The 10229-nt window shown below is 39.5% G+C and overlaps 1 long non-coding RNA gene across 1 annotated transcript; it reads right to left on the reverse strand.

Annotated features, from left to right (window-relative positions):
• Nucleotides 1-4933: 4933 nt before the first annotated feature.
• Nucleotides 4934-5857, reverse strand: LOC140068661 (uncharacterized). The gene is made up of 4 exons (XR_011848513.1): nt 5785-5857; nt 5638-5697; nt 5513-5554; nt 4934-4989 (listed from the first exon to the last, which is right to left on the reverse strand). It is a non-coding gene; the product is annotated as an uncharacterized lncRNA (long non-coding RNA).
• Between the last annotated feature and the right edge of the window lie 4372 nt (nt 5858-10229).

Genomic DNA, 10229 nt, shown 5'->3' on the forward strand with positions numbered 1-10229 from the left:
TTTTCCGAGTACAGAGCTGTGTGAGGGCTTGTTTTGTGCGTAACAAATGTTACTTTCCCGTAATGTTATTTATTATTCCATGCCATGTACTGGGAAGCCGGAAAAAAAATCTAAATGTGGAAAAATTAAAAAAAAAAAACAAGTGTGCGTCACGTTCTTGTGGGCTCAGTTTTTACAACTTTCACTCTTTGCTCCAAATAACACGCCTACTTTATTCTTTGGTTCGGTGCGATCGCGGTGATACCAAATTTGTATAGGTTTTATTGCGTTTAAATACATTTTCAAAAAATTAAACGAATGTGTACAAAAAAGAAAAAAAAAACAATTTGCCATCTTCTGACGCTAATAACTTTTTCATACTTTGGTGCACGGAGCTGTGAGGTGTCATGTTTTGCAAAATGAGGCGACGTTTTCATTGCTACCATTTTGAAAACTGTGCGACATTTTGATATTTTTTTTTAACATTTTTTATGTCATGTAAAAAAGGTGTAAAAGTCGCATTTCGTACATTTGGCCGCCATTTCTCATCTCGGAGGTCACCGCCGGCCGTAACCGCTTTTTTATATTTTTATATATTGGGCATTTTGGGACATGGTGATAACTAATGTGTCTGTGATTTTTACTGTTTTTATATATTTTATATCAGTTCTAGGGAAAGGGGGTGATTTGAACTTTTAATTTTTCACCTTTTTTTTCTTTTTTTTTTCTCTTTTTTTTCACTATTTCTTAGACATTATTTTCTTTTTTTTTTCTTTTTTTTTCTCTTTTTTTCACTATTTCTTAGACATTATTTCTTAGACATTAACCCTAGATGGTCCGATCGTTCCTACCATATACTGCCATACAACTGTATGGCAGTATATGGCATTTGTGCTCACTATACATTACAATGAGCAGGCAGAAACCATGTAGCCTCGGGTCAAACGAAACCCGAGGCTGCCATGGCAACTGATCGCCGCCCCCTGATGACGTTCAGGGGAGCGACGATCGGAGGTAAGATGGCGGCGCCCATGTGCTGCCATGCTTACAGTGCCGCCCGCAGGGAACAGGTTAACAGCAACAGCAAAGCCCATCTCTGTATGAAGAGGGCTCAGCCCGTGAGCCCTCTTCATACACCCTTCACAGCTCCGTGGCGGATATAACTGCCACGGAGCGTGAAGGGGTTGAATTCAGGTCTGGCCAAGTAACATTGAAGATTGGTGCTCGCAAAACTGGCAGTTTGGAGCGGATTTACAAAACTTGATTGACAGGTGCCTTTGCCAATCAAGTATCTTGTCCTCCGAGGTGATGTTTTGCTGTTGTATTGTGATTATGGTAGAACTGTATTATCTAGAATATTTCTCAAAAATATGTCTCCTAACATTACTATAATAATGCTAAGGTAGGTACATATAATAGTATAGCAATCATAGTATGATGCGATCGTAAGAGTATTGTGGAGCTATTCTGATAAGGTTTTATAAAAAAAATATACGGTACTTAAAACAATATTAACCCCTTCCCACCACAGCCCTTTTTCGTTTTTGCTTTTTCATGTTTCACTCCCCACCTTCTAAAATCTATAACTTTTTTTTATTTTTTCATGTACAGAGCTGTGTTATGGATTATTTACTGTGTAACAAATTACACTTCAAAATGTTGGTATTTTATATTCCATGCCGTGTACTGGAAAGCGGGAAAAAATTCCAAATGCAGTGAAATTGGTAAAAAAACGCATTTGTGCCATATTCTTGTGGGCCTGGATATTACGTCTTTCACTGAGCGCTCCAAATGACATGTCTACTTTATTCTTTTGGGCGGTAAGATTATGGGGATACCAAATTTGTATAGGTTTTATAATGTTTTCATACATTTGCCAAAATTAAAACCTCCTGTACAAAATTTTTTGGGAGGGATTTTGCCATCTTCTGGCGCTAATAACTTTTTATACTTTGGTGTACTGTTGTTTTTTGCGACTTTTGATGACATTTTCAATTATATAATTTTTAGGATTGAACGACCTTTTGATCACTTTTTATAGAATTTTTTATATTTTTTTTTTAAATGGCAAAAAATTTTTGACTTTGGGGACTATTTTCCGTTACGGGGTTAAACAGTGAAAAACCGTTCTGATATTTTGATTTGGGCATTTTCAGACGCGGTGATACCTAATGTGTGTATGATTTTTACTGTTTATTTATATTTATATCAGTTCTAGGGAAAGGGGGGTTATTTGAATTTTGCTTTTTTATTATAATTTTTTTTTTAACTTTTTTTTTAATTTTTACTATTTTTCAGACCCCCTAGGGTACTTTAACCCTAGGTTGTCTGATTGATCCTATCATATACTGCCATACTACAGTATGGCAGTATATGGGGATTTTACTCCTCATTCGTTACAATGTGCTGATAGCACATTCTAATGAATGGGTTAACACGAAGTAGCCTCGGGTCTTCGGAAGACCCGAGGCTGTCATGGCAACGGATCGCCGTTCCGCGATGACGTCACGGGGAGCGACGATCTGTGGCAAGTGGCGGCGATCGGCAGGAAAACACCCGAGACCGGTGCTGGCAACAATTGCAGGTGTTACCGGTAATCCTTTGCTGCAATATGCCCTCTCCATGCACCCGAATCCGGCATGTGACGTAGTATTACTTCACATGTCGGTAAGGGGTTAAACACTCTAGTCACACCCCAGGGACATGACGACATATGAGGCTTTGGTCACATGTTGCGCTTTGATCGCGTTTTGAAAGCTATTACAACAGCTGAGGAGAGGTGATTTGCTTTACTGTTAACATTTGCATTTACAAAACGCATAGTAAACACAATGTTAACACATGCGTTAGCGTTGCGTTTATATTGTGTTTTGTAAATGCAAATGTTAACAGTAACGTAATAAGGCAAACTGCTACGTGTGACCGCGCCCTTAGCATTAACTCATACATTTTTTAAAAATGTAAATGCAAAAAAAATTTCAGATTTTTTTTTAAAAAACAGGTTACTTTGCAAAATTTTTCAACATTTAAAGCATGTGCAATAATTCCAATTTACATGTTAAAATCGGGTTCATGAAAAAAAAAAAAAACAACTTCCTTTGCACCCGAAAAGTCTCAAAAATAAGCCAAAAAAGTGATATATAAGTGAAAAGTCGCTCGGAACATCTGGGAAACAATGATACGTAAGGCACAAGGTGCAGACCAAGGCGGACTTTTTTTTTGTTTTAAATCCACGCCCATCGCATTTGTAATGATTGTAACGTCCTGCCCACATATTGGAGACCGCAGCTACATGTGACTAGATATATTACGTAAGATGAACTACACGTTATTTTTTGTTTACATTTGAAGGTTTCTCCTGCGCTGTTTTATACAATTGTATCTGTGTTTTTTTCCTCTTCTATTATTCTGCAGCAGAGGCAATTCCTTTGGTGGCGTCTGAATGTTCGTATTTTAGTGAGGTTTTTTTTTTTTTTTTTGGTGTACCTCTAGTTTTTTTAGCACGAAGGCAGCTTGGAGCCACAATGTATTTTTTTTTTTTTTTTGGAAGTGGATTTCCTGAAGGTGAATAGTGGATTTTTTGGGAGATCATCTTTGTGGATGGGATCTCTTTTTTTTTTTACGTGTTTCAGTATCGGGTGAGTATTTTTCTAATTGCTTTATTTCTTTTGTCGTATGTTGTAAGGACATTTTGTTCATATTTTTTGTTTTCTATGGAGATCTTTCACTTTTGTTTTCAATTGTAGTCTTTTTCTTGAGGTTTCTTGTATACCGTATTTTTCGGACTATCACAGAAAGGTGCGCCTTACAGTCCAGTGCGCCTTATAGTCCAGTGCGCCTTATAGTCCAGTGCGCCTTACAGTCCAGTGCGCCTTATAGTCCAGTGCGCCTTATAGTCCAGTGCGCCTTATATATGAACCGTACTTACAGACAACAGCTGCCTTGAACTGTGCACAGGTCTGCCACCTGCTGGTCATTCATCCTTATAATCAGGTGTGCCTTACAATCTGGTGCGCCTTATATATGAACCGCACTGTACAGACAACATGTACTGCCTTGAACTCTGCACAGGTCTGCCACCTGCTGGTCATCCTTATAATCCAGTGCGCCTTCTATATGAACCGGACTTACAGACAACAGCTGCCTTGAACTGTGCACAGGCCTGCCCCTTGCAGGTCATTCATCCTTATATATGAACCTAGATGTTTTAGCAGGTATTTATTGATTAGTGCGCCTTATAATCTGGTGCGCCTTATAGTCCAGTGCGCCTTATATATGAACCTCACTTACAGACAACAGCTGCCTTGAACTGTGCACAGGTCTGCCACCTGCTGGTCATTCATCCTTATAATCAGGTGCGCCTTATAATCCGGTGTGCCTTATATATGAACCTAGATGTTTTAGTGGGCATTTATTGATAGTGCGCCTTAAAGTCTGAAAAATACGGTAAGCATTTATTACCAGTTTTTGTTGTTTTTTTGGGATAACCTTTCTCTATAAATTTCTGTGTAATGACTTTTGACTCTGTTTTATAGTCTTCATCCTTGCTGCAGTTTTTTCTAATTCTAGAGAATTGGCTGAAAGGAATATTATCCAGCCGTTTCCTATAATGTTATTCTTAGGGGGTTACACCGCGCTCCTTGTGTATGAGGTTGTAGTAAGGGAAAAAATTGAGATGAAACAAAGTCTAGACAGTGTAAGGACATGTATGTCTGACAAACATGCTGCTGCGTCCTCTGGTTGACGGGCAATAAAGCCAGTTATATATGGAAGGAGTCTTTTTAGGATTAACCAGTGAATCGGTCGCGCTGCTTGTGGTAAATATCTTAATAACAGACTTGCTGTTGTAGGAAATTGGCAATTATACTGTATACAGATGAAGATTCTCAGTTAAACAACATTTATTACATCAAGGTTTTTGGTATCAGTAAAAGAATATATATATATAAATGGTACAACGGACAACGCGTTTCGGGGCAGAATTAGCCCCTTCTTCAGGTCCAGAAGATTCTGTAACATGTAGAAATGATGAGTAGTACCTGGAGCCGCAGCTACAAGTCATTATAAAGAGTAGATTATCACAGTAGTAAGAACTATACGTAATATACATGTCATGAATAAAAGTAATCATCATGCTTATATAAAACCATTTTTTAGAAACAACAATAGATGAGAATAGATAAAAGTACATTTGTGTTTTAAAACATATAAATTCATAAATGGTATAAAAATATATAAATATATAAATTCATAAATGGTATAGAGATATGTAAATATATAAATAAATAAATACACAATTAATAAACATATATTCATAATTGTGATGACATATATTAAAAATTGTGATGACATATATTAAAAATTGTGATGACATATATTAAAAATTGTGATGACATATATTAAAAATTGTGGTGACATATATTAAAAATTCATTTAATAATATCTTAAATTGATGTAAAGTAGAGCAATAGAAAACAGAATTAAGTGTGGGCAAATAAATAAATAAATAAAAAGATGTTTAAATGATACTGACCTCTCTTACTTGAGAGTCTGCGCTAGGACTGTAAGCTGATTGCTAATGGGAGAGGGGAAAATAACGTGTCATAAAAGACACTTGATGATAGGGGAAAAGACTGTGAGTAATGTGTATTGACTGACCTCTGCACTGGAGACTGGGGGAGGAATGCTGGGTGAGAAATTACCGGTGGTATGAGGTATCTGATGAGCGGAAAGACATAGTAAATTATCATGAGGGAAACGCTGTCTTGGTGGAGAGCGTAAGGAAAGGGAGAGAGAGAGACTCACTTGGTATTCCGTCCGATCCGGCTGGCAGCAGCTGACAGATTGATGTCTGCCGGTGGCCGGACGGAGGTTTAAATAGTATTGGGGGAAGGCGCGCATGCGTAGTGCGTGGGAGATTTTGTAGTCTGATGTGCTTGCGGGGATGAACTGGACTTTGGTGCGGATAGCAGATTGTTATATCGGAGGGGACTGGTAAGGGGATGGGGAGGGTTAAATTATGACTCTTAGCTTCATAAAAGAAAAATAGAGGAAAAATAGACTTAAGTGTGTAGGATTAGACTTAAATTGGACAGAACCAGTATGGAGTGACATTGAATGAGGTGCCAGTTGCACTGAGAAGGCTCACATTTAGGAAAGGTCTATAGGTTATGTGATGGAGGAGTTTAGGTATGTATCATCTTTATAAGTGTCTTTATAGATGTAGTCGGATTTTTTCTAAAAACAGTCAGATTTTTTCTAACAGTTCATTTAAACCAAATGGACTCATGGTATTCAATTTGAATATCCAAAAGTTTTCTCTTATGGTAAGCTGATTTAATCTGTTTGGGTGGTGTTTCGGAATTTGCTCTATAATGCTGACCTTAGCTTGGGAGAGGTCCCTATCATGGTGGAATTTGAAGTGCCTGGAGACGCTATGTAGTAGGTAGCCTGCTTTTGTCTTGCTGCGGTGGGTATTTATTCTCTCTCTGAAGGGTTGGATTGTGCGTCCAACATACTGGAGAGAGCAGGGGCATTCTAATAGATAGACAACAAAGTCTGAGGCACAATTAACAAAGGACTGTATCGGAAATGTTTCAGATGTAGTGTTTGATGTGAAAGTCTGTGTCTTATGTTGCATAATTGCGCAAGTCATACATCTGGGGCCGTTACATCTGAAAGTACCCTTTAGTGATGGAAATAGGGTGTCCTGTTGAGAGTTACAAGTTGCGTTTTTGGTGGTAGTACGCATCTTGGTTGGTGCCAAAAGTGTTTTTAAAGTTGGGGCTCGTTTGAATGTAAGCATAGGGTTCTCGGAGAGGGTCTTAGCCAGATAGGGGTCTTGTAGGAGTATAGGCCAGTGTTTTTTCAGAACTGATCTGATAGTTATGTGGTCAGACGAATAAGTGGTGATAAAGTTGAGGTTCCGGTTTGTCTCTGAGTTGGATTGTTTAATGGAAGGAAGTAGGCAATCCTCCTGGGTGAGGCGGTTGGACCTCTGATAGGCGTCCTTAATGATTTGGGAGGGGTAGCCTTTTTGTAAAAACCGTTGTCTGAGAATTCCTGACTGTTCTTTGTAGGTCGGTTTGTACGTGCAATTTTTTCGTAGACGTTTGAACTGGCTGTATGGGATGTTGTTAAGCCATTTCTTGTGGTGGGAGCTGGAGTATTCTAAAAAACTATTGACGTCGACGGATTTAAAGTATGTTTCTGTTATGAGTGATGATTCAGTGGGATCCAATGTAATTAGTAGGTCCAAATATTCAATGCGAGCAGGTGAAATATTTAGGGTGAGGGTAATGCCCCAAGTATTGGTGTTGATAATTCGTAGAAAGTCACGGGCTTCCTGTTCCGTGCCGTCCCAAATTAGGAAGAGATCGTCGATGTATCTTTTAAACATCTTGATCTTTTTATTAAATTCTGAATTGCCCATGATGAAGTATTTCTCAAATTCCCCCATAAAGAGGTTTGCGTAACTGGGGGCGAACTTCGTCCCCATGGCTGTACCTCTTTTTTGGGAGTAGATGGAAGTCTGGAACACGAAGGTGTTATGGTTTAATATGAAGTGGATGCTCTGTAATAGAAAATCAACCTGTTGGGTTGGCATTTTCTGGTCACTCTGTAGGACTTGTAGGATTGCTTGTAACCCTAGGGAATGAGAGATATTGGTGTATAAGGAGGTCACGTCCATTGTTACCAGATAGTACGATGGTTCCCATTTGAAATCTTTCAGTTGTAGGATGAGATCAGTTGAATCTCTGAGATAAGTTGGTAGAAGTTTGACATAATCCTGAAGTAGGATGTCAACATATTCAGAGAGATTTGAGGTTAGGGAGTCTACACCTGAGATAATTGGACGTCCCGGCGGATGGGTAGGATTTTTGTGAATCTTTGGCAGATAATAAAAGACTGCTGTCCTCGGGTTTTTGGGAAGTAAATAATGATATTCCTTTTTGTTTAGGATGCCCGACTGAAGGGCTCCATTGAGTAGATCGGTAAGTCTTGCCAGATGGTCCTGTTTTGGGTCTTCGCTTAGGAGAGTGTAATATTCCGTGTCAGATAAGATTTTTAGGGACTCTTGGATACAGTCGTCCCTTTTGAGTAGAACTGTGCCTCCACCCTTGTCGGCGGGTTTTATGATGATTTCCAAATTATTCATGAGATTCTTGAGGGCCTCTCTTTCTTTTCTGTTCAAGTTAGATATTTGTTTGTGTGGTCTTTTTATGGTTCTTAGGTCAGAGGAGACTAATGCATAGAAGGTGTCAATGAAGGGGCCTCGGCTTTGGGTTGGGTTAAAGTTGGATTTCGGCTTGAGTTGGGTGTGGATAAAACCCATAGCTTGTTCAGCATCTTGGGTGGGTTCGGTAGGGAGGACTGTATCGAATTGGCTTTTGATTTCTTTCATAGTGAAGTGTCTTTTGAGAGTGACCTTCCTTATGAAGTTATTCAGATCAACGAAGAGATCTAACTCTTTGGATCTATTTGTGGGGCAAAAGGATAGGCCTTTGCTCAACACGCTTTGTTCATCAGTCGTTAGTTGGTGGTCTGATAGGTTAAAGATTTTTACTGGCTTATTGGTACCACTGATTGAGTGGTTTTCTTTTTTGTTAGTGATGTTTCTTCTTCCTCCTCTTTTTCCCCTGGTCTTTCTTTTCTTTTTAAAGCAGTGAATGGTTGACTGAATATTGAATAAGTGGCTTTGGGGCTCTCTAGTCGGGGGACGAGGGAGTCCGATGTTGGAGCCAGAGGTGGTTCCTTTGGAGCAGGGGGAAGGTCTAAAAAAGAGGGGAGTAGACTACTAGAAAGGTCTTGGTTGAGATTAAGGTTGAGATTGAAAAATTCTAAGCTTTGCTGTTGGAGATTTTGAGTGGTGTCTTGGAGAGTTTCCAGGTCAGGAGAAGTTTCTGGGTGGACCGTTAGGTTGGTTAGTGGAAAGGGAGGACTAGTGGGAGTATTTTGGGGAGGAATGTCCTGGCTTCGTGTGGGGTAAGAGGTGGTCCTGAGGCTATTTGTATCTGGGGGTTTTGGGGAAATGGTTGTTTCTATAGTTTTGGTTTTGTTGAACGCAGGTGGAGGGTAGGTTGAGGGTGGGTCGGGTCTAGATTTTCTAAGGTTTTGGTTATGAAAAGTTTTTCCTCTGTTGTGTGAAGGGTTCCGGCTATTCTTTGGTGGTGGGACTTGTACATCCAGAAGGGCTGGTATAGATGGATCTTTCGATTTTACTGTCTGGGGTTTAGTTACATTCTTTGTTTGGGGGACAGGTTTAGCTTTGGAGGGGAGTATTTCTAATTCGTCAGTATCGGGGTGCCAGGCTCTATGTGTTTTATTCTTATATTCCGCTCTATCCCTTTGAAGCTTGTGTGCTTTCTTTGAGATGAGGTCAGTTTCGATGTTCCTCAGTCTTTGTGAAATGGAATGGTTCAATCTCTGGTAGTCAGGATGGGTTGAACATGTCTCGAGTTCAAGACGTGTGTTGTCTATGGAAACAGTGGTGGATTCTATTATCCTAGACCTTTTTTCAATGAGTCTGAGTAGCATGCCTCTGGAACAGTCGTCCATAAAGGATTCCCATTCTTTGGTAAAGGCCAAATCATCAGGAAAGGAGGACTGGAAAGGCATTCGTAGACCTCTTGGGGCTATGTTTTCTGACAAATATATATTAAGGAATGCTATATCTACTGTGTGTCGTATTTCGATTTTTAGGAGATTTTCTAGGGAAAGGAATTGGCGTGTCATTGCCTGGGTTTGGGTTTCACTGAAGATTGGATTATTTGTACAGTGGTCTTTGGAGATGATATCTGTTTGGGAGAGTTTCTGTATGAGAGACTCCCTGTGTAACCATCTTTCGTTATAATATTCCATGGTGCCGCAGGTGTCGTTTTTAGGAAGGTGGCCAAATTACTTGGTCACTATCCCAAAAATCTGGTAAAATGAATTAAACCAGTAGCGAAATGTTATTCTTAGGGGGTTACACCGCGCTCCTTGTGTATGAGGTTGTAGTAAGGGAAAAAATTGAGATGAAACAAAGTCTAGACAGTGTAAGGACATGTATGTCTGACAAACATGCTGCTGCGTCCTCTGGTTGACGGGCAATAAAGCCAGTTATATATGGAAGGAGTCTTTTTAGGATTAACCAGTGAATCGGTCGCGCTGCTTGTGGTAAATATCTTAATAACAGACTTGCTGTTGTAGGAAATTGGCAATTATACTGTATACAGATGAAGATTCTCAGTTAAACAACATTTATTACA

Source organism: Engystomops pustulosus, chromosome 7, assembly GCF_040894005.1.
Source record: "Engystomops pustulosus chromosome 7, aEngPut4.maternal, whole genome shotgun sequence".
Taxonomy (NCBI): Eukaryota; Metazoa; Chordata; class Amphibia; order Anura; family Leptodactylidae; genus Engystomops; species Engystomops pustulosus.